Here is a 23,557-nt window from a genome sequence, read left to right as displayed (position 1 = left end):
GCCATTGGAAACTCTACCAAGGGGCCCCCCCGCGTCACCAGACCCGCATCACTGGAACCTCTCCAGGGGCCTCTTCCTACTGATGGGACTTGTTTGGCCGCGTCAGGCGGCCTGAGCTGGAGCTGAGACCAGCCCAGCGGCGCAGTGCAACAGGGGCTTCTGAAACATGATGCACAACTTCAAATGGGGAGGTGCTGTCTGGTACTGAGTATCTGCACTGCTTTCATTTAGACTTTATTGCAGCAATGCATGTGAAGACGGCACATGGTGTTTCCTCCCCACCCTCTAACATTCTTTAAAAAACAATGACATTAGGGAAAGGAAGGAGAGTGGGTGTGGGGCCACAGAAATAGTTTTCAACCAGGAAGTCATTTAAAGAAGATTCATAAAACAACTATATAAATTAATTACGGGCATTGCCCTTTACCTAGGGTGTAAACAGTGGCTAACGCCCTGAGCGTAGGTCATTAATTGCTGTTTTTTCCTCACTCTGCAGTTCTAGGCCCTATCTGAAGAAAGGGAGAGCACGAGAAAAAGCTCAATTAACAGCTCATACTATTCAATAGCTTGTGGACAATGAGGGAGTAACTCCCATCCACATAATGCCATCCAATAAAAATGGGTGCCCTGCCTTCTGGGTTGCTCCAGCCAAAGGGTGCTAAGTGTAGGTCTGGGAGAGCTGTATACATGCCAGTTTCAGGACAGCCACTTAAGATGTGCTTACATATATAAATCTAAACAGCCTCATTTACGTAGTCAGTGCTTATCCCAATAGTTCTTAGGTGATCCACCGATTGTGGATGTACACTGGACACCTCAGACCCAGGCTGAGGTTCATGATCCCTACGAGGCAGCACCCTTAACATTACCAGGCTGAGAGACTTTTGCCTTTTTTCACTTTCACCAGCTAGAGCCATGTTTCACAGAATTTGACAGCAAGATATGTTGTTCATATGATTTGAAGTGTCTTTGATTTATGAATGCAATACCAACCTGGAATAACCTAATGGGCAGTTTCTGCATTCATAGTATGCGGTGTACAGTGTTCGGGTGTCGATATTGTTTTTGAAGCGGGACGACACAGGTTGAAGTGATTTGTTGCTACTGTGCTGATAAAATGTGCTTATTTTTTGTGAACTATTCGTAGCAGTAAGTTAGTTCTATGTTTTGTTCATCTATATTTTCTCCAGCTGTCAGGGACAGGACACAACAATAACTTATAGCAGGAAGATACAACAGTCCTAATGAAAGCACTACACCGGAGATGCCACAATAAGAGGCAGAAACATGTCGGCACTACACAGGGTGTAAGGCAATAATTCCCCAAAACACCCACGTAATCTTTTTAACCATACCTTGGGTGCTCAATATTAAAGAGAAACTGGGGTGTCCCTGAGGTTTACTCATTTTAGGATCTCCCAATACTATTTAAAGCGCTCCCTGGAACATAGTCGAGCCCATCCTGTTTTAGAGGAACGCGGATGAGACCTGATGATGGAGCATGCCACTAATAGAGTGGTTTAGGGGCTTTAAAAACAAGGTTTGGTTGTCCTTTGGTTCCTTTGGTGTCCTTCTTGGTTTCTATTACAGCCCCACCTGCAGAGGGTTGCATATACGTTTCAGCAGAATATCCTAATATTCTGTGCGCAAAGAAATAAAAATATAATATGAACGAGGTGTTATGGGAGTAACAACCAAAAGTAACTACAGTCGCTAGTTGACTTTCGAGGATATCATTTAACGGGTATGATTTGAGAGCTGTCTAGCAGGAACATAACATTATTTAAATTTTTTTGCTGTACTCTTTAGGTGTGATCAAATGCCCCAGGGATGACAGGCTGATACACCTGAGACATGTAGGAACATACCTTGGGCTTGGCTGAGAGTTCCCACAAGATGTCTTTACACAGATTAATGACTTGTAGATTGCTTTTCAAACACTGTATGTGAAATGAGAGTGTCTCCTCCAAGAGCAAGTTGTCCCTGATTACAAGTTACAGGACAATGGTGGGTTGCCAACTCTACCCCTGTAATTACCAGAAGCATGTGGTAACCCCACTTCAGAACTGGGGAATTATGAGGTAAACCCCGTGGAATTGGAAATAACTGTGTGCACATTGAATTACTGAGTAGAATTCCCTATTCCGGGAAGTTTAACTCACACATTTGCCACCTGATTTAGGGACATTACAGACACTTCGAGGTGCAATATTTCTTCTGAAACACACAGCAGCAGGGCCTTGAACACTGGGCCTTCGTGCTAACAGGCGCTTTGTACTGGAAAGGGGCCTCTCCCTTGATATCAGTCTCCTAGCATGTACATAGAAACCATGTCATCACTCGCACTTTATTCGAAGTGATGCAGCGTACAGGAGGTTGTCACATTATAAGAGGCCCCAAGAGTTACCCATCCCTTCTCCTTTTACGTCAGTAACAAAAATTGGTAATATTAAAACCACAGCATCCTGTCCAAAACAGGAATCTACGCATGAGAACTTGCAAGCATTATATAACCAATAATTTTAAAACAATCAATCGATACTGTACATTAGCAGTGCTGCAAAGTGCCTTTTTTGTTTCTAAAGCACTTGTACTCAGTCACTACAATTCATTGGGAACATAATGGAGAACTGTGTGCAGATATTTACTATATCCAATCCTCCGGGTATCTGCAGGGGAGGAGATGCCAAGGAAACGTCAGGCCACTGCTGCAGCCCTGAGGGATTGTGAGAGATCTTACGCCACTAGCAGGCCAGACCTGAGGATTCCCGAGGGATTGTGAGGGATCTTACGCCACTAGCAGGCCGGACCGGAGGATTCCATGAATGAGTGTGAGGGATCTTACCTCACTAGCAGGCCAGACCTGAGGATTCCCAGAGGGATTGTGAGAGATCTTATGCCACTAGCAGGCTGAACCTGAGGATTCCACGAGGGATTGTGAGGGATCTTACGCCACTAGCAGGCCGGACCTGAGGATTCCCCGAGGGATTGTGAAGGATCTCACGCCACTAACAGGCCAGACCTGAGGATTCCCGAGGGTTTGTGAGGGATCTTACGTCACTAGCAGGCCGGACCAGAGGATTCCATGAGGGAGTGTGAGGGATCTTACCCCACTAGCTGGCCGGACCGGAGGATTCCATGAGGGAGTGTGAGAGTTCTTACATCACTAGCAGGCTGGACCTGAGGATTCCCCGAGGGATTGTGAGAGATCTTACTTCACTAGCAGGCCGGACCTGAGGATTCCCCGAGGGATTGTGAGAGATCTTACGCCACTAGCAGGCTGGACCTGAGGATTCCACGAGGGATTGTGAGGGATCTTACGACACTAGCAGGCTGGACCTGAGGATTCCCCGTGGGATTGTGAAGGATCTCACACCACTAGCAGGCTGGAGCTGAGGATTCCCTGAGGGATTGTGAGAGATCTTACGCCACTAGCAGGCTGGACCTGAGGATTACACGAGGGATTGTGAAGGATCTTACACCGCTAGCAGGCCCAACCTGAGGATTCCCCGAGGGATTGTGAGAGATCTTACGTCACTAGCAGGCTGGACCTGAGGATTCCCTGAGGGATTGTGAATGATCTCACGCCACTAGCAGGCTGGACCTGAGGATTCACCGAGGGATTGTGAGAGATCTTACGCCACTAGCAGGCTGGAGCTAAGGATTCCCCGAGGGATTGAGAGAGATCCTACGCCACTAGCAGGCTGGACCTAAGGATTCCACGAGGGATTGTGAAGGATCTTACGCCACTAGCAGGTCGGACCTGAGGATTCCCCGAGGGATTGTGAAGGATCTTACGCCACTAGCAGGCTGGACCTGAGGATTCCCCGAGGGATTGTGAAGGATCTCACGCCACTAGCAAGCCGAACCTGAGGATTCCACAAGGGATTGTGAGGGATCTTACGCCTCTAGCAGGCCGGACATGAGGATCCCCGAGGGATTGTGAAGGATCTTACGCCTCTAGCAGGCCGGACGTGAGGATTCCCCGAGGGATTGTGAAGGATCTCACGCCACTAGCAGGCCGGACATGAGGATCCCCGAGGGAATGGGAGGGATCTTATGCCACTAGCAGGCCGGACATGAGGTTTCCCCGAGGGATTGGTGAGGGATATTACGCCACTAGCAGGCCAAACCCGAGGATTCCCAGAGAGAATGTGAGGGATCCTATGCCACTAGCAGCTAAGACCTGAGGATTCCCCGAGGGATTGTGAGGGGTCTTACGCCACTAGCAGGCCGGACCTGAAGATTCCCTGAGGGATTGTAGCGATCTTACGCCATTAGCAGGCCAGACCTGAGGATTCCCCAGAGAGGCATGTGGTGGAACTGCCTTGGTGGTATGCACAGCTACTGATCTGGTAGGTAAGCGCCTTCATGGCGCCCGGCCTTCACCATCCCCACACCTCCTGAGGAAGAGGATGGCATCCTTCTCCAATACCATCATAAGGATCCCAAAAGTCTTGCCCTGCATTGCGCTGTGTAGAAGGTTGGGAAAGGAAGAACATGGAGTAGTCTGTATTGCTAAGGTCCCTGGGTTTTACCTCAAATGTTCAAAAATAGGACTTCTAAAAATAATACTTCCCAATTACTAGTTCTAAAAATAAACACTTCGAAATAAGAACACTCCCCAAAGTGTTTGTTGCCAAAATATATTGAAGTAAGTAGAGTGGGAAAGCGTTGAGGGGTTTAAGGCTACAGGGGTTATGTTTATGGGGTAGTGGTTTGGTTTAGGGTTATAGGGTTAAAGGTACAGAGTTAAATGCTTGGGGTATATGGTTTAATGATAGGTCTTACGGGTATATGGGTTTAGAGTATATGATTAGCAGTTAAGAGTATACAGTTGAGGTTTTGAGGTATAGCGTATATGGATATGGGTTAGAGATGAAGGGTTATGGGTTACAGTACAGGGTTAAGGGTTATGGGTGAAGTGTGTGGGAAACGGTTAAATATTGGTATTAAAGGTGTGAGATGTAGGACTTTATGGGCGTGGTTTTGGGTTATAAGGTTAAAGCTATAGGTCTAGAGGTTTAGAGTAAGGGGTTAAGAGTTATATCCCTGAGATTCAGAGTATAGGTGTTATATAGGTTGGGGTATAGGGTAACAGTGTAGAATATGGGTATAAAGCGTAGGGTACAGAGTTTAAGGGTTTGGGGTTAGAGTTTTGGAGTGAAGGATATTCGGTGTATGGTTAAGGTGTTGTCTTCTTGGGTTAAGGGTTTCGGGTATAGGGTTAATATTATGAGGCACAGCATTACAGGTATGTGGTTAAGGATACATGGTTTAGTTGTAGGGTTGTGGTCATGGTTAAACGGTAAAGGATATAGGCATAAGGAAATGTGTTTAATGTCTTCTGATGATTGTTAAAGTTATTTTTAGATTATCTGTTCAAAATACAAAAAGAAATGTTGCATTTCACTGCATCTCCGCACGTAATTCATTCTGAGGGAACACAATACAATTTAATAAAGATGAAATTAAGGGTGTTAAGAATGAACTGGTGCCACTTCTCTGTGACAAAAACAGTTGAAACAACAAGGTACCACTGGTTCCTGCCCTGGCACCACCCTCTGTCTCTCTGTTCCAGGATGTGTTTCCATCAGAAACCAAGCTGTGCTCTTTGATGGCTAACCTCTGCTCTCAAGGAAGTAGGAGTTTGGATGATGCCTCACCCACATTGCTGTGTACAAGAAAATCTGGGCCGCCATCAAGCACACATACTTCACCTCCAAATTTGCTTTCAGGGCTAAAACCAGTGTTTAGTTTGTAAATACCTGGAAGTGCCAGGGACCAAGATATTCCTCAGGAGGCCACTGCAGCTTGCACCACCTGTAGGCCCTGCCAAACCTGCCAAATCCCCATATCACCACCACCTACTAATATCACAATTCTACAAATGTGAGCATATAGACTATACTTAAAGGTACAAGAGTGGCCCGGATATGCCAGTAATATTATTATCTTTAATAGTATATTGCATTGTTAAACCCTCTGCTCCTTTGCTCTTTTAAAAATAGACTGATGTGGCCATGTAGTGGGCAGTAATAATAGGATGTATGATGTTACAACGCGATCAAAATGATTGCGGTACATCACAAAGCATCTTTTACAACGCAAGTCGTTACCACGACTTGCGCTGTAGGGTGCTGGACTTAGGAATAGTAAGATTTACTATTCCAACTCCAGCCTACATACAGTAGGGAAGGTGTTGGAATGGTAAATCTACTATTCCTTAATCTAGAGCACCCTCCAGCGCAAGTCGTGGCAACGACTTGCGTTGTAAAAGACGCGTCGTAATGGCACCGCGGTGTTTTGACCGCATTGTGAAGGATGTTTACCGTAATAATACTGATGTCAAGCATCGACAAACACTTGCACAATGTAAGCACTGGCCTGGCTAAAGCATTACAATTTACACAGTGAAGTTCCACCTATGTGTCTTTCATATCTTGGCTGGGAAGATGCACCATGTGGTTGGTTGGTCTTCCTGCCTTTCGATGATGGAGCAACAGGTCAGGAGCCTGCCAGCCGTTTCCTTTGACTGTGCATCGGCTGCTGTGTGTGGCTGTGTGGTGGTTTCCAAGCAAAATGTCTAGAAACAATCACGGAAGGCAGGAAAGTCGCATAAAAGCTCTGATGACATGTCTCTCCCTCACCGGGGTGATGCTTTTTGCCTTGCAACTGGAAGGCAGGCCTGCCATGTATAACGCATCTCGGGTTACATTAAAGCTTTTCCACAAAATACTCACATCCTAGTGAGGTCTGAGCCGGGCAGCTGTTGGCATGTTCTTTCAGTGTTTAACCCTCATTTGTATTCACACACCCTAGCTGGAATGAGGCAGAGAGGGGCAGTTAGTAATTTAGCAGTTATTTTTCTACATGGTAGGTATTGTCTCTCTCACTCATGACAGTGCAGCATTATAGTGATGGGACCCTGCTGGATATAACTGGACCTGGATGACAAATATACTCATGGCATGCAATTTCAGCTGAACTGCGGGGCGCACAGCAGCTAAAGCAATAAAAGCGTGCTTCACCCCCTACAATATGTGGGGGTGGGGGGTGCACTGCAGAAAGGCAGCTGTTCAATTAACAGGTAGACGAGAAAGTCTGGGGCCAGATGTCAGGGTCTTCACGAGCTAACAGTAGAAGATGACTTACAAGCCAGCTGGCAGCCATCTCTGAGCCATTACTGCCACTAAAATTTCCTACACGAAGGTCAGCCTGATGGAACTCCACAGACTTTTGAATTTCACTTGGGTTTATTTCAAATTGAGTTTTCTTCGCTGGCTGCAAAAGGTTCTTCAGTGCCTGATTTTTCATTTGACTAACAATCATGTTTACACTGGTAGGTATTCAAAGCAGCTAATTATACCAAGTTTTATGTACTGTATTAGCTATGTTGAACTTTTCAAAACCCTTTCAACGTTTTAAGTGATTGTGCCGATTCGGGCCTGCTGCCAGTACTTGGCAAGCTACTCCCAAGCATCACGATGTGGGTACCCCCAAGCCAGGATTTTCTTGCGCTCTGGGACTTGTAGGTCTGTATATCCTATTATAAACCCAGAATTACAAGAAATAAATGCAATGACAAACAGTATTTGAGGACCTAGTCACATGTATGAAATCAGAAAACTTGAGAGCTGATAGGCTCAGATGCTTTGATGTTTTTTTCTGCAATGTTATTTTTTTAACCTTATGACAACACATAGTTTCAATTAAGTAGTGGGGTGACAGAGTGAGTTGAACTTTTTCTGCAGCTATATATTGTGATTGATTCAAATCCTAGCAAGACCAACTCAGCCTCCCCTCCTTCCAAAGTTGGTATCATTAAAATACATATAAGTACTTGTTATTTTCAGCACTCAGAAATGGCACTAACATGGTATCAAGCCCTTTATAACAATCATGTTACTACTATTATTTTATTTTAAGTAATAGATGGTAAATGTTTTTATATACAAATAATCCTATTGTTCTCCAAAAGATTTCCTACAACATTTTTCAAGTATTGAGAGCAATCTCATGATTCCGAATACCTCTCTCCTTTTCAATTACAAAATTCACTGGGCATAATCAATTAAAGTTGTTTTCTTTAGCCAAATACTTACAAACTAGAGTATGACTAGCTCTGGATTGAATTGAAATATGTACTTTAAATGACCAGTACATTGTGTAGACCAGCGGTTCTTAACTTGTGGTCCTGGGACACTGTGCGGGTCCACAACACCTACTCAGGTGGTCCGCCAATGCTTTGAATTATTAAAGCAAACACCTGGTGCCCACTAGGGTCAGTCCGGCCTGTTCACAAAGTGAATAGGGACAGATTTACAAGCCCCTTGCACCACTTTTGCGTCATTTTTAACGTGGGAAAGTGACACAAAAGTGGCGCTAGGGGCTTGTAAATCTGCACCTGAGTGCGTATAGGTGGAAACTTTTTCAGCTATTTAGCACCGAAATTATAGAATGCTTTGCCACTGTCGGTTTGTCAGGTCCAGTCAGAGTGCGTTTTCAGGAAAAAACGTAAAACTTGGTTCTTTAGTTCAGGATCTATGGGGGTTTATTAGCTGCATTTAGGTCTGAGGATACCTGTACCTATCGCTAGGATACCTCATTTACAGGAGCTACGTGCTTAAGAAATTGTATTATTATTATGTAGTATTCGCCAACCGCTGGGACTCTACAGCACACCCTCAGCTGGCCCCATTGGTAGAACCGGTTGCCTGCAGCCCATCCCCACAGGACCAATGAATTGCACATTTCAAAGGCCCTCCCTTCTGATCAGTACACATCATGTGGGTCTGCCGTATGAGCCACGGTAGACCCAGGAAGGAGAAACGAGTATTCACAGGAAAAAAGAATGATTAAAAAATGAAGGCAGGTACTGACTAGCCCATTACAAGCTTGGTAGAATTCCAACAGGCAAATGCCTCTGAAAGGCAGGTGGTGCCATGTCACACCTGACAAGTGTCGGACGAGGACAGAAAATTAGCCCAGGCACCAAAATAAAACAGTCCCCAATTATTGAATCAGGTAGCTAAAAATGTGGCCCACATTTGCAAAAAGAGACACTTTTGAATTTTTAAAGACAGGCTGTATAGGCGCTTTGCAAGGTATAAGAGATAGTATGCATTTGTGCTTGCTACAGGCAATGTTTGTGGTTATAACAGGGAAATAAACAATACAAACCGGCTAACAGACGATAAAACAAACCCACAAACTTTTTTTTAAAAACGGCCCACACACTCACCTATCAGACCAGCCCCTCGGGCCCTGCCTGATAGGCCTATAAGCCAGTTCGATTCTGCCTGACATACCTGACATCTCTGTTTCTGATTCATCCCATTAGCCAATTGGATGCAAGAGGATATCAGGGTACTTAAAGAACTATGGATTCATCAAGCATTTTTGCGAGCGCAAACGGTGCGAATCGCAAAATTCGGCCGTTTGCGCCCGCAAAAATGGCATTTGAGATTCATCAATGGTTCATGAACTCGCAATTTGAAAAATCGCAAATAATTGTGATTTATCAAATTGCGATCGCATTTAAGGAATCTCAATTTGAGATTCCTTAAATGCTATTCATGAACCTTTTAAAAATTGCGAAATCGCTATTTTTGGCCGCTATTTACCGCGAAGTCTGACTTCGTGGTAAATAGCGAAAACTTCTAAGTTGTATGTTACACACACACACACATGTCCTTTGGACATGTGTGTGCGCAACATCAGTCTACATTTACAGTTCAGGGGTGCTACAGGGTGTCCTTTGGACACCCCTGGCACCCTTGAAATTGCATCCTTTTTTGCGATTAGCAAATTGCTAATAAGGAAGATGTAGGAATCGCAAATAAAATTGCGATTTCTACATGAATCCCGTTTTGCGAGTCTTTAATAGCGATTCCTTAATAATCGCTATTAAGGACTCGCAAAACGGGACAATGATGAATCTAGGGGTAAGACTCTACCCCATGGGGAGCTCCTTCAAAACACTGCCGCACCAGTGTCTTCAGCGCCGGGGTTCCTGCATTGTTTGGAGCAGCGAGGGAAGCGGACTCCATTGCCCAGCAGCCCCAGTGCGGCGCAAAGCCCACCGGTCACCGGATGCGCCAGGAGGTGCTTAAAACAGCAACAGAGCTCCTGCAGCACCGGATGCGGGCGGGCCAAGGGCGGCCCCTCCGTGACAGGACGAAGCAGGGCTGGGCCAACCCCCTGACATCCTGGTACTAAGACAAACACAATAACTGCATAGTGGATCCTAGGGCGGACAAACAAGGACAAACAAGTTACTGTCTTTGGCATCTCGTGTTCAAGTGTACTCTGATTGTAGAATGAGTAAGCGCAAGGCCACAGGCTCTTTGGTGGGTGGTGGGGTTACAGGGACTTTAGATGCCTTTTTAATTAGAGCGGAATCACTGCTGGTTCATCAGATTAAGCTCACGGAGAAAAGACTTTCCTTGGACACTATAGTGGCTCAAAAGCGCTCACCTATGGGCGGTTTAGCTATGACTAAATCTCGTAATGACGGGGATCATTCGTGTCTAGCCATACCTGGAGGTAATAATAACATAGAAAGAGCCACCTCTATTGTCCCTCCACCCCTGTCATCTCCCCTGTTGCAAGAACCTTTAGAGATTCAGTCTGTTTGTAGTAGCCTTTCACAGAATGTTGTAAGGGATACTGTAGTGGATAGTGATTCTGGCTCTTTGCCAGGGCAGGGGGCTGGGGCTATTGAACCTATTACACCAACCGCTAGTAATGTAACTACATCAAGCTCAGATGGGGAGGTTATTACTCATTCAAAAAGGGCCTCCAAACTAGAAAGCACCACAAAGCCACTAGTTAGCGACGAGGCTCCAGCAAAGCGAACCAGGGGTGGGGTGTCCTCTAAACCAAAACAAAAACAGAAACAAAAGCCCAGACCAGAGACCAATGTAACTAGGCTCCCTGACACAGCAGGCACTGTTGACAACCAAATGTCCTATAATGGTGAAGGTGCTAGTGCGGGGTTGGGGGCTGACACTGAGTACTGGAAAAGGGTGGAAACAATGCTAACTGTTCTTTTGGGGCCCTTACTAGGTAAACTAAGATATATAGAGGAAAAATTGTCGCTATTTTTGGCCCATATTGCGCACCTGTTAATGAGGCTAGCTGGTGTGTATCTAGCCGTTGTGGGGAATCGGAGGTTTCTAAATCACCAGTTGCACCCACCGAGTAGCGGGGAAGGGGGGAAATAGTGTTAATGAACAGCCTTCGGGCACACAGGATGGGAGGAGTAGAGTGCCATACCCAGCTCCCCTGGAAGGAAATTTAATTAGCACAAGTATTTCTCCCAGGGGACATAGGGATTTGAGGGCAGGGACTGCAGGCAACATCGCAGTTCAACAAATAGCCACCACTTAAATAGGGGGTAGAGCCACTATATATCAACACTCTGGGGAATTGTCAGTTTACAGTGCCCGGGGCACCTCAGACCTGCCGGTTTTAGATCTACCCCCCGCCTCATGTCCATATACAGTGGCCCTGACAGGCATCCCGGCCTGCACGAGTGATGGAGAAGAATCCCCCCTAATGTTGATTAACAAAGCAGCGCACTGGGTGTGTAGGAATGTAGGATTTAACATCATCGATCACAGGCACATTCTGATGGTTAGAAGGGTGTCTTGGATTGGCAGTTCCAGGAAAGTTTTCCCAGGGGACTGGGTGATTGTGAATTTAAGGTACCCTGAGCTCGTACGCAAGCTGCTTACTCAGAGTAAGGGGTTTTATGAAGATGAGGGTGGTTTGAGTATTAAAATGTTCCAATTGGGCTTCTTTTATAGACACACGATGAACCGGAATAACCATCACGAACACAGGGGGCACGAGGTGGGAACGTATGGGGAGGCCCCATAGTCCCGGTATAAAATCCGTATGCCCCCCTTAGTAATGTGAGAGATCTAAATGACATAGATTGACTGGGCTTGCCGGGGGCAATTAATGGTGTTCATGGAAACAATGTTATCATTACAGATTCGGGAGGGACAGATATGGTGAGCGCAAATGAGGAAGCTGTAAATCCAACCACTCCAAACATGGAACTTCACGGACCTCAATCCCACCATACATTAGACAGCCTAGATAGATATAACGAGAGCGACTTTAAAATAGTTTCCTGGAACATATCAGGTTTATCTGCCAAATTAAAAAATAAAGGTTGGTTAATTTATATTAGGAAATTCCAAATTATCTGTTTACAGGAAACATGGGAAGTAGAGAGTAGTACCTTCCACCTTGAGGGTTATAAAATCTACTTTTTACCAGCACGCAAGGCAATGTCGGGGAGAGCAAGGGGAGGATTGATTATATATGTTGATCTCAGGATACAGGGCAGATGGACTGATTTGGATTGGAATTCAGACTCCATGCAAGGGCTTAGGATTAATAATAAGGGTCACAAGCTAATTTTTATTAAAAAAATTAATGCAACCTTACTGGGTCAGAGTACTGAGAGAGTGGATGTGTTGGATAGTAGACTCACTCACATACAGGAGTAATGGGGCATTAGTGCCTCATTTGGTCTTAACTGGTGACTTTAATTGCCATCTGTGTCCGAATTTGAAAGCTAACTGTGGGGATTGGTCATTGTGTACACTGGAAGAGGGCCCGCATATGGAAAATACAAAGGAGGGAAGGGCACTATGCAAGTTATTAAACATGCACGCACACCCTCACGCACACCATGGATCTGGCTGAAGTTGGGAAGGACAAAACGGTCCACCCCACATTCAAAGGCAGAGGATGTGTCTCTTTTATCGATTTTATTTTTGTTCCCAAAATACTAAAAAAAAATGGGTCACAAGTTTTAAAATATGTTTGAGTATTTTTAGCGACAATAATCTGCTTGTCATGTCCCTCGTGGAGTTAAATCTTTGCAAGAAACCACCTGGAGTGTGGGGGTGGTGGTATTTGCCACAGATCAAGGCAGGAGGCTGAGATGGTCACAGGCTAATGGCGAAGCTTTTTACAGAGCATTATCGAAAGATGGTGAACAGCTCATTGCGAACTGTTTAGACCCAAATGTGGAGGGGGTTGTACTAGTCATGGCCTTCGAGGGTGTTGCTCAATTAATTGACGGTCTTCTCAGGACTACATCATACAGAACTAAATCGAATGACCCAACGTGGTTTGACCAACAGTGTTCCAGTCTCTTGAGAGAGCTGAAAGTCGCTCTAAAATCCTCCCCAAGAGATGAGGGTAGGGTGACCCTTTGCAGGACAAACTACAAATTGGCAGTTAAAGGCCGTAAAACCAAATTACCACAGCAAGCCTGGGAGGATCTGAGGGAGGCGATGGAGTTAAAGTACACAACTGCCTTTTGGAAAGTTATAAACAATCCTTGCTTCCAAGCGGCAAACAAACCCAGGGTAGCTAATAATATCCTGCCGGCACCTTACAGTTGATCGGTAACATTGATCTTGCAGTGACGCGGTCGGAGCCTTTAGCGGTGGCAGCCTAAATGTATTGAAATCGGCCTTGATTCTTTGGAACAGAGTTAAGGGGTATTGGGGTATAAAATATGATTCAGATTTTGCCCCTATATGGGACTCCCCGTGTACTCCGCAATGTCACCAGGATAGCCAATAGCTATCAGTCAGGAGAGCGGGAATAACAATCTGGTCTGACTTAATCAGAGGGGGTACATCCTTGGGAGGTGTTGTGGTCTAGGATTCCGAGGCCGATGATATCCATGTCTTTTATGAGTGCCCTATGATTGGCTCTTTTTGGGCCACCATTGAGAGGACACTGGAGAGTGTCTTTAAGATGAAACTTAGTTTCAACGTTGCAAGGGTTCTTTTTGGTTTGGACACCGATCACACAAATGGGTTAAGGGAGACACAGGTGGCTTTATTTTTTACTCTTATTTTAATTGCACGTAGGGAAATTTGTAAAGTCTGGAGGATGTCACCCCTCCCCTACACGAAAAATGGCTTCAATCTGTACTAAGAATAGCACGTCTAAAAACTAGTACAGCACACAATAGGAACAGCGCAGTATGGCAACCTTTGATGGAATGGGCCAAGGAAATGAGGCTGGTAAGAAATCCCGAAATTGTCCCATGATTACACCTGGCCCCGGAATAAAGGGGTAGCCGGGTCAGCTCTGGGTACAGCAAGAACTTCAACCCGGGGCGCCCAGGATGGACAGTGGGTTGCGAGTGTTCATTTGTACGTGCCAAGGTGAGATGAGGACAAAAATTTTTTAAAAAAAAATAATAATATCCTGCCGGGGCAATGGCATGATCATTTTCATGGGATCTATAATCACTGCTTGGTTGAGGCTCAGTCGGAGGATGACAGGGGGAACAGAATTTCACCCCAACAATTTTCTCTCTGGGTGAGATTAAGGCAGGGATTGAAGGCCTGACCCGGAACAAGGCCCCGGGTACTGATGGGATTCCACCTGACCTTTTTTTGAGTAAAGTAGATCTTTGGGCATCCATTCTGACCAGAGTCATTAATGCAGCAGTAGACACAGTCATGCCGCCATCCTGGTCTACAGCCACGATTGTTCCCATTTTTAAAAAAGGTAAAAAGGATAGTCCACTTTGTTATCAACCAATTTTCCTAGTTGACGTGTCAGAAAAGGTTTTAGGGCAGGTTATCCTCAGCCGGCTAATGGACTGGGCTGAGGATCAGCATATCATAACTGACACCCAATATGGCTTTAGGCCAGGAAAGTCAACCACCGATCAATGTCTTAACTTATATCTACCTGTAGCCAAGTACACCATTGCCAACCAAGAAACCGTGTACCTGGCATTCATGGACTTGACGGCGGCTTTTAACCGAGTTAACCGAAGGAAATTATGGGCAATCATGGGTGACCTTGGCGTGGACCCAGGACTTATTAACATTTTAAAATCTCTGCATCAGAACTCCACAGTCAGATATAATCAGGAGGGAAGCACTAAAGAACCTTTCTTATGCTCAAGTGGGGTCAGACAGGGCTGCATCCTGGCCCCATTTTTGTTTACATTCTACATAAATAGTTTGGATCAGGCACTAAGCACTTTAAAGCTTGATACACTGAGGATTGGTTCAAGAGGGATCCCTGTCCTGCTTTATGCGGATGACGCCGTTCTCCTAGCCCGCACGCCCAAAGGGCTGCAAATTCTGATAGACGGCTTTGTTTCCTTTATGGAGAATTTAGATCTGTCCCCCAATCTGTCTAAGTCATACATTATGGAAGTGTGCAAAAAAACAAGTAAAAAGTACGATTATATGATTGGATCTCATCGCCTGGGAAAGGTGCACTCTTTCTCGTACCTGGGGATTTTATTTGACGGTCGTCTAAATGTAAAAAATTTATTAGAAGAGAAATGTTGCACGTTAGCTAGTTGCTCTGGGTCGATCATGAATTTTGCACAAAGGTTAAGTCGTTGGTCACCTGAGAAAATTTTGAAATTATACAGCTCTATGTGTTGTGCCAAAGTCCTCTATGGAAGTGAGGTATGGGGATTCATTGATGTGCAGCATTTACAAATAGAGGAAAATAAGTATCTTCAGCGCTTACTCATAGTGCCTCAGAGTACACCTTCCCATATTGTCCACGAAGAACTTGGCATCTGTCACATTAATGATAGGTTGGGAGTCAAACCCCTAATCTGCTGGGCTAAAATTTGGGCAAACACAGAGGCCACATTTAGCAGGCAGGTCATAGCAGACTGTTTTGCCCGCGACCGGGGCTGAACATCCCATGGCTTAAGTATGTGAAGGAGACCCTAGAAGGAATAGGATGTGCAGATCTCTTTACTAATCCTGCAAAAATATCCATGCAGGATGAGGCCATGGTTAAGGACCGGTTTCTCAAGCATGTCACAACACTTAGGGAAGACAGGGAGCTGATTAAGCCAACAGTGAGAAAATATCTTTTGACCAAAACATGCGTCGGTATTGAGCCTTATTTGTCTTACTTCCATAATGCCCATGACACGGTTTAGACTTAATCTTCTGCACCATATACTAGCTGAACTGGCAGGATATACATCGTCTACAGAGATAAAGGGACCGTGTGGCTGCGACTATCTGTTTCCACAGGATACCCTTCACTTTGTTTTATTATGTCCCTTTTATTCGCAACCTAGAAGCCTCTTTTTAAAAAATATTTTAAAGAAAGCTAGATTTAAACATGCAAGGGTGGCCCTGTTATTTTTAAAATTGTCCACAGATGCACTGACTCTGTTTTGTACTGTAAATTTTTTAAGGGCAGCGGAAAGGCTCAGAACAACAAGGGGCATCGGGTGAACATAGGTGGCCCGTGATGTCAGTCTTTCAATGGCTTCATGAAGGAATTTCATGAGGGAAGGGGTTCTTAATCACGGATGAATTGAATATGTATCATTTTAATTTGTTGAACTGTTTTGTCTTTTTTAACTATGATGTATTTTATTTGTAATTTTATGGTACTTTTTTATACGGAATAAAGTATTGTGATTGATTGATTGATTGACTCTACCCCAAAACAACTTTCTTTCAGACACAGACCTATCAGTAAATCTCCAGACATGTAAACAAGTCTATCACAACACCACTGTCCTTTCAGACACTGCGCTTTTAGTAAATCTCCTGACTTGTGCATGACATGCGCCTGACTTTGTCCCAGCTGCACCGACCTCACGCTAGCATGTGGCTTACTGTGTCTCAGGCACACCGGCATTTCTTGTGGGTCTCATTCTGAGAAAGGTGTGCCTACTGGTTTGCCCACAGAAGTGTAATGTTGGCTATGAAAATGCAAAGGAATTTAAAAATAGATAGCATGCCATTCCATGGTGTATGGACCTATTGGAGGACCTTGAACAGGTGTCAGGATTGTGCACCACATCGAGGAAGACGTGCATTCCCAGTGTCACCGAAACTCCTGGCCCTTCCGGGAGGTGTACAGCGCCATGGAATCCAGTGGAAATCAAGAGTCTTTAAGTACCTAGGAGTCAAGGTGTACCATTTGGACTCAGATACCAGCAAAGCAACCTGGTGGGGAAGGGGGATCAGGTGCATTGTATTGCTTGAGGGGTAATGTTGCCTTCTAGCAGACCCTTAGACTGCTAGCGCCGTTCTAGCCATAATAGGGAAAGATAATCATACTGCCCAGAGTCCTCTACTACTTTGGAAATCTCCCAGTTTGAATTCTGAAGGGTTGGTTTAGATCTTTAAACACTGCTCCGGGAATTGATATGGGACTTGGGGCAATATGGAGTGTCACTGCGCACACTCCAAAGACCCACTTACAGCGGGGCCAAGGGCTTCCCGATTATGAACTATACTACTTTGCGGTGCAGTGGCCTGCTCACTAGCTGGTGTGAGTTGGTCTTGCTGAATTGGTGGAGTTTGGAGAAGCTCATAGGGAGGAGGCGTTACTGGTGATGTTCTTGGGTGTGAGCCTAGCCCAGAAACCGAAACTCTTTACTATTGCCCTCCAAAGTTGGAAAATGGCCCTACGACGACTAGGACACATCCCTCCGTATGCCCCTGTGGCACGTATGGTGGGCCTTCAAACACCAAGAGGTGTTTCTTTAGGGCCTGTCAGATGAGGGAGTAGACGGTTGCAGACATAGTAACATTGTGGGACTTACTTTGAGGGCTCATTCTGGAGCCTGAAGTCTTTGATGACAGAGAGAGATTTATCAAGTACCCAGTTTTTAATTTATGGAGTGCTGGCACGTAATCATTGAAAGTTGCTCTGCGAGGTCAAGATGGCGGACTGAGGACGCCGCCGAGAGGTCGCTCCTGTAAGCACCCCGCACTCTGAAGAGATACTGGTGTTTTATGCACCGATGTGATTTATGTGAAGTTGCCCTGTGATCTTGTAAACTGCGGAGGAGAAAGTGGGCTTACGAGTTTTCTCTTTTACTGTGGCGTGCCTCGGTGCAAGAACTGCAAGAATTGCCGCTGTGCCGCGTTTACGGGGGATTACTGCACTGCCGAGCCCGATTGCTTCAGCTTCAGCTTCAGCCGGCGTGCCTCGGTGCAAGAACTGCCGAATTGCCGCTGTGCCGCGTTAGCGGGGATTACTGCACTACACTGCCGAGACCGATTGTTTCAGCTGTTCCTGAAACACCTCGCCTCGCCTCGCCTCGCCTGATTCATCTCACCGCCCGCCCGCTTTCCACCTCCCACCCGCCCGCCTGCCTTCACTTTGCTCAGGCAGCGGAGGCTCCGTGTGCTCAGGGGCTCAGGGGCGGGCCGTGTTGAGGCCGTGTTGAGGCGGCTGTTCGTGCTCGGCCGGTGAGGGTTGGTAGCTGGCTGTTTGAAAAGGAGAGAGGCTTACTTGCCTCCCACGAAGAAGAAAACTCAAGGGTGTGCCATACTGAGACGGTGGGTTCGAGCTCGGCCAGTGAGGGCTGGTTGTTGACTGTTGGCTGTTGGGGAAGGAGAGAGGCATACTTACCTCTCACGGAAAAGAAAACTTAAAAACACAACTGGTCCAGGGGAAAAACTCAATCAGCCCAGATGACACGGAAGAACCCCTTACGACAAAACAAAGTGATGAAAGATGCTCCTCCAGGGGGGAATACAGAAGAAACAGCCTTGGTCTTCAAACCCATTAAACCAATATCGCCAGCAATTGTAGCGAGGATGCCACGCTCAATTTTAAAAACTCCTGAGAAAACGACCGCCACAGAGAAGCAGACTGGTAAGCTACAATTTACTGACTCACCTTCTTTACCTCTTACTACTCCTCACGTACCCTCTAAAGAGAAATTACTGATGAAAAACTTAGAATTCAACGAAAAGGAAAAAAAGCAAGTGTTAGAATTAGATGGTGCAGCGGGTCATTTTTCAGCATTCTGGTCTCCTGTAGCTATCAACATTGACATTGACACTGACACTAATACTCTCATGGAAGTTAATGAGGCTGTTACACCCAGCAATAGCTTAACTGTCGGTTTGCAGGGCTTTGATGTGCCCACAGAGAAGGTAGACAAACTGGAAGCGACACACAGAGCGCTAGTTACCGAGCAAGGAGATATTGCTGCGTCTGGTGCATCTGGTGTGCTTGATCTATCTCTAATTAATTGCGCTCCTTCATATAATGAACCTTTTGAGACCACTCAGCATGTTAGTATTACCGGTAATATTACTAGTACAAATGCTGGCCCTACTAGCTCTGATATTAAAGAAACTTATATGGCGACTACGACATGTGTTACTGCTATCGCCATCGATATGGAAGAAGCAACAAAAACTATTATGGACATCAATACAGAGGGTGCAAATGGGGTTGCAGTAACATCTACTCTTCAAATACCAACTCCTCAGACATTAACGAGAGCACCAACTGCAGCAAAAATACAAACTCTAGACCTAACACAGCAAGAACAGAGAATCAACAGTGACGGCGTAGCGCTGGAAGAAAATTTTCCAAATCAAGAATATGACTCTAATGATGAGTATGAGGAGTCTTTTGAAGAAGGGGGGGGGCACTGGAGAAAAACTATTCCAAATCACCCATAGAAGTTAATAATCCCTCAAGCCTCAAAAAATGGGGAAAGTTAAGAGTCAAAGTAAGGAAAGGTGGGAAAAAATTGAAACCTGCTCTATTAAGTAGCATTTTAGATTCAGAAATCGCTCGAGGGAAATCAACTAAAGACCAAACCCCCCTTCTCAAATGGATGCAACCAAGAGGGCAGTCTAAGAATATGCCACTGTGTGCCCCAGGTTCTCTTCCAGGAGTTAATGCCTTTAAAAAGTTGCAACATTCCACTGTTAATGTCGATTTGTTAGACCGAAACACCGACCGTGATGCAGACCCAGGGTCGTTGGGGAAACCTCCGACCCTAACCCGTGCTGATTCAGATGTGACTTTACCACCTAACTCACTACTTATTGGATTAAATAAATTGAACTCTAAAGATAAAAATAGAGATACCTTTCATGTTCTGGACAATGAGTCTTCACCTGTACCATCTCCACCAACTCCCAATTCTTCTAAGACTCCCCCTGAAGTTTCCTTGTTGGACCTTATTTTGAAAACTTTGTTGATACATCGTCAAGAAACACAACAGAACTTTCTCCAATTAAGAGAAGATAATACTAAGGTACATAATTGTCTCCAGGAGGTTACTAACAAACTAAATGGGGTCACCAAAGACATCGAAGGATTGCAACAAAGGGTTGTTGAAGCGGAGGAGTCGCTGGCTACTACTTCAGTTCAAACCAGTCAACATAAAGAAGATATAGGGCTATTACATAGCAAAATTGAAGAGTTGGAAAATAGACAGCGCCGACAAAATCTGAGACTTTTTGGAATTCCCGAGGGGTCAGAGGGCTCTGATGCCAGGGCATATTTGGTCAATCTTTTCCAAAGAGCATTTCCAGATCTCTCTGATTGGGACTGGGACTCCCAACTACAACGGGTACATAGACTGCCCTTAACTTTAAAGAACAAAGAGAGTAAATATCCACGACCTATTATGGTCTACTTTGGTAATTACTTGCTAAGACAAGCGGTCTCAATTAAAGCTAGGCCGAATACACCAGTGACATTAGACAACGTAACCTTTTTTGTTAAATCTGATCTTAGCAAGTCCACTATGGATAAAAGATGGGGATTGCGCAAACTGATAGACCCTTACAAGTCCCTGGGGGCCATAGTCTATCTTCAAGAACCGGCTCGCCTCAAGGTCATTAAAGCAGATCGTACATATTTTCTCACTGAAATAAAGGACGCCGAGCAACTTCTTGCAAAAATGACTTTAAATACCTAGTATAGAGAGAGGATCGTAAGGGGGTAAATTTAAATAAAAAAGAGAGAGGGGGGTGAGGGGAGGTTGAGAGATGGAAAATGAGACTTACGCCCAAATATAACAGCCTAGTGCAATTTAACAGGGCATTTGGACACATATTTTGATTTTTTTTTCCTTTTTCACGTATGATAATAATACAGAGTGTGGGGGATCACGGGGAGACCTCTCTGATAGACTGCCCATAGAGCGGCAGCAGAAGATAGAGGTAGGCCTCTGGGTAGATACTGGGGGGAGGCGTTATGGGGGGGTGGGTTGGGTGGAATGGGCCTGTGGTTCTTGGGGAGGGGTTAAAAGGGGAAAAATTGTATTGCAGGAAAAAAAGATGAGTAGATTCAGAGACAAAGCTTTCGTGTTCTTATACATTAAACGATGTATAATACAGAGGAATATGAAGAACTTAGTTTCAATCAATGTTTTTTTTAGATGTCTGTCGTGGAATGTTGCTGGTCTCAATAGTAAGGATAAATGGAGATTGGTGTAAGAAGAAATGAACTTGTATCGGCCACATGTGGCACTTATCTCCGAAACTCACATTGGGTTTCAAGATCGTAAACTTTTATCTCAAATGGGCTACGATCTTGTTGCTTGTTCAACACTAGGGGCATCAATCCGGGGAGTAGCTATTTTAAAACAGAAGCATATAAGTATGGCTATCATTAAAACTGCAGCTGATGATAGGGGCAGGTGGGTAATCGCGCAGTTGCAAATTGCTGAAAAATATTATGTATTTTGCTTGGTTTATGGCCCTAATGTTGACGAACCCAAACTTTATGAGAAACTGAACATCGAACTACTTGAGTGGGAGGGCGAGCTACTTATAATGGGAGATTTTAACTGCGTTATGAATTATAAGAAGGATTCCACAAGTAAAATCAACACAATTAGGATGCGTAGAGTTAGAGCAGCTATAGTGGAATTGGGTAGGCTACATAATTTGAAAGATGTCTGGCGCAGTAAGCATCCTACCATAGCAGGATATACATACTACTCGGCACCCCACAGAGTTTGTTCCAGAATTGATATGGTATGGGCAACAGATAGAATTGTGGATAATTGCAACATAGAACTCTGCCCGAGAGTCACATCCGATCACAATCCCATACTATTCGAATTTAAAACCCTTAACAAAGAGCAATCCCCTCGACAGTTTACATTCCCTAGATATCTATTTACAGACGCTGAATTTGTCTTGGGTATCAAAGAACATATAAATGAATTTATAACACTTAATATTCACTCAACCTCGGTTAATTTTGTGTGGGATGCGTGTAAATGCAGCATCAGAGGCTATGTGCAACAATACATTTTAAGGAAAAATGCTGAAAGACGAAGGGCAGACAAGCTAACTTTATCCAGTATTCTAGTAGCTGAACAACAATTGATTGATGCTGTTACAGAAGGGAAGACAAATAGAAGAACTGAGATCAGGATTGGTGTCATTGAAGTCGGAATTAAAAAAGACTCTCAGGGAGAAATTTAGTTCCGAAATTCATAAATACAAACTAGCCCAATATGAAGGGGGCGATAGAATCGGCAACATTTTGGCCTATAAGGTAGCTGATAAAAAAGCTAAAACAATTATAAAATCAATAAAAGGGTCAGACTCAATCGAATACAATAAATCAGAGCAAATCTTAGAGCAATTTGCTAAATACTATAGTCATTTATATACTCCAGATCATTTACCCACTCAAAAAGAAATTATAAATTATGTAAGTAAATTTTTGCCCAATCGTTTTCTAACTGAAACAATTAAGCAACTTGGTGTTAAGATCGCCATTACTGAAATAAAGACTGCCATTCAAGCATTACCTTCAGGCAAGGCTGCGGGAGAAGACTGTTTGCCTATAGAACTATACAAAATATGCGAGAAAGAACTTATACCGCTTTTCCAATTGGTGATAGATTCTGTAGGTCAAACAGGAAGCGCTCCTATATCTTGGAGAACTGCCAAAATAATATTTTTCCTGAAAAAAGGTAAACCACCAGATGACCGAGGCTCATACAGGCCCATCTCACTAATAAACACCGATGCCAAGGTTTTTGCCAAAATTCTCGCTAATCGCCTAGCCCCTATTATGCCTGATTTTGTGAACTGCCAACAACATGGGTTTGTGGTGGGGAGAGACACCACTACTCACATTAATACTGCTGCGACTGCATTTGATGTAGCCTCGACTGCCCCCACCCCACTCGGAATGGTTATGCTGGACGCAGAGAAAGCGTTCGACCGAGTGGGGTGGGAATACTTGTGGGCGGTGTTGAATGCATTTGGTATACAGGGACAATTTCTTAGATGGGTTCGATCTTTGTATGAACTACCAACGGCAACAGTTAGTTATGCTGGAGCGAATTCAGCAAACTTCGCAGTTAAAAGGGGGACAAGGCAGGGGTGTCCATTATCACCCCTGCTCTTCGCTCTAGCCTTAGAACCATTTTTAAACGCACTGTCTGCTCAAGATAATATAATACCAATAAATCATGGTGACAAGACTTTGAAAATAACTGCCTTTGCTGACGAAATAGCGATATTTACAACAGATTTAGTTTTGGCACTCCCAGAGATAATTAAAGAAGCGAGTAAGTTTGGAGAGATATCCGGGTACAAATTAAATGTCGACAAAACTCAAGTAATTGCTAACTATAAACCTGCGCAACCGATAATAGGACTCTGTACCTATGCTACCTATTTGGGAGTTAAGCTTGCAGCAGATACAGAGAAAATTGTCGCACTAAACTATGACCCCTTACTTAAGGAAATAACTACATCTCTAAAAAACT

The 23,557-nt window shown here is 44.7% G+C and overlaps 1 protein-coding gene across 1 annotated transcript in view; it reads right to left on the bottom strand.

Annotated features, from left to right (window-relative positions):
- LOC144822537 (aldehyde oxidase 1-like) overlaps positions 1–23,557 on the bottom strand; it is a 661,088-nt gene that overhangs the window by 576,467 nt on the left and 61,064 nt on the right. The gene's annotated exons all lie outside the window — the stretch shown is intronic.

This window comes from Lissotriton helveticus, chromosome 3_1 (genome assembly GCF_964261635.1).
Source record: "Lissotriton helveticus chromosome 3_1, aLisHel1.1, whole genome shotgun sequence".
NCBI classification, from domain to species: Eukaryota; Metazoa; Chordata; class Amphibia; order Caudata; family Salamandridae; genus Lissotriton; species Lissotriton helveticus.
Note: the sequence above shows the minus strand (reverse complement) of the source record. Positions and strands in the feature narration are given on the sequence as shown.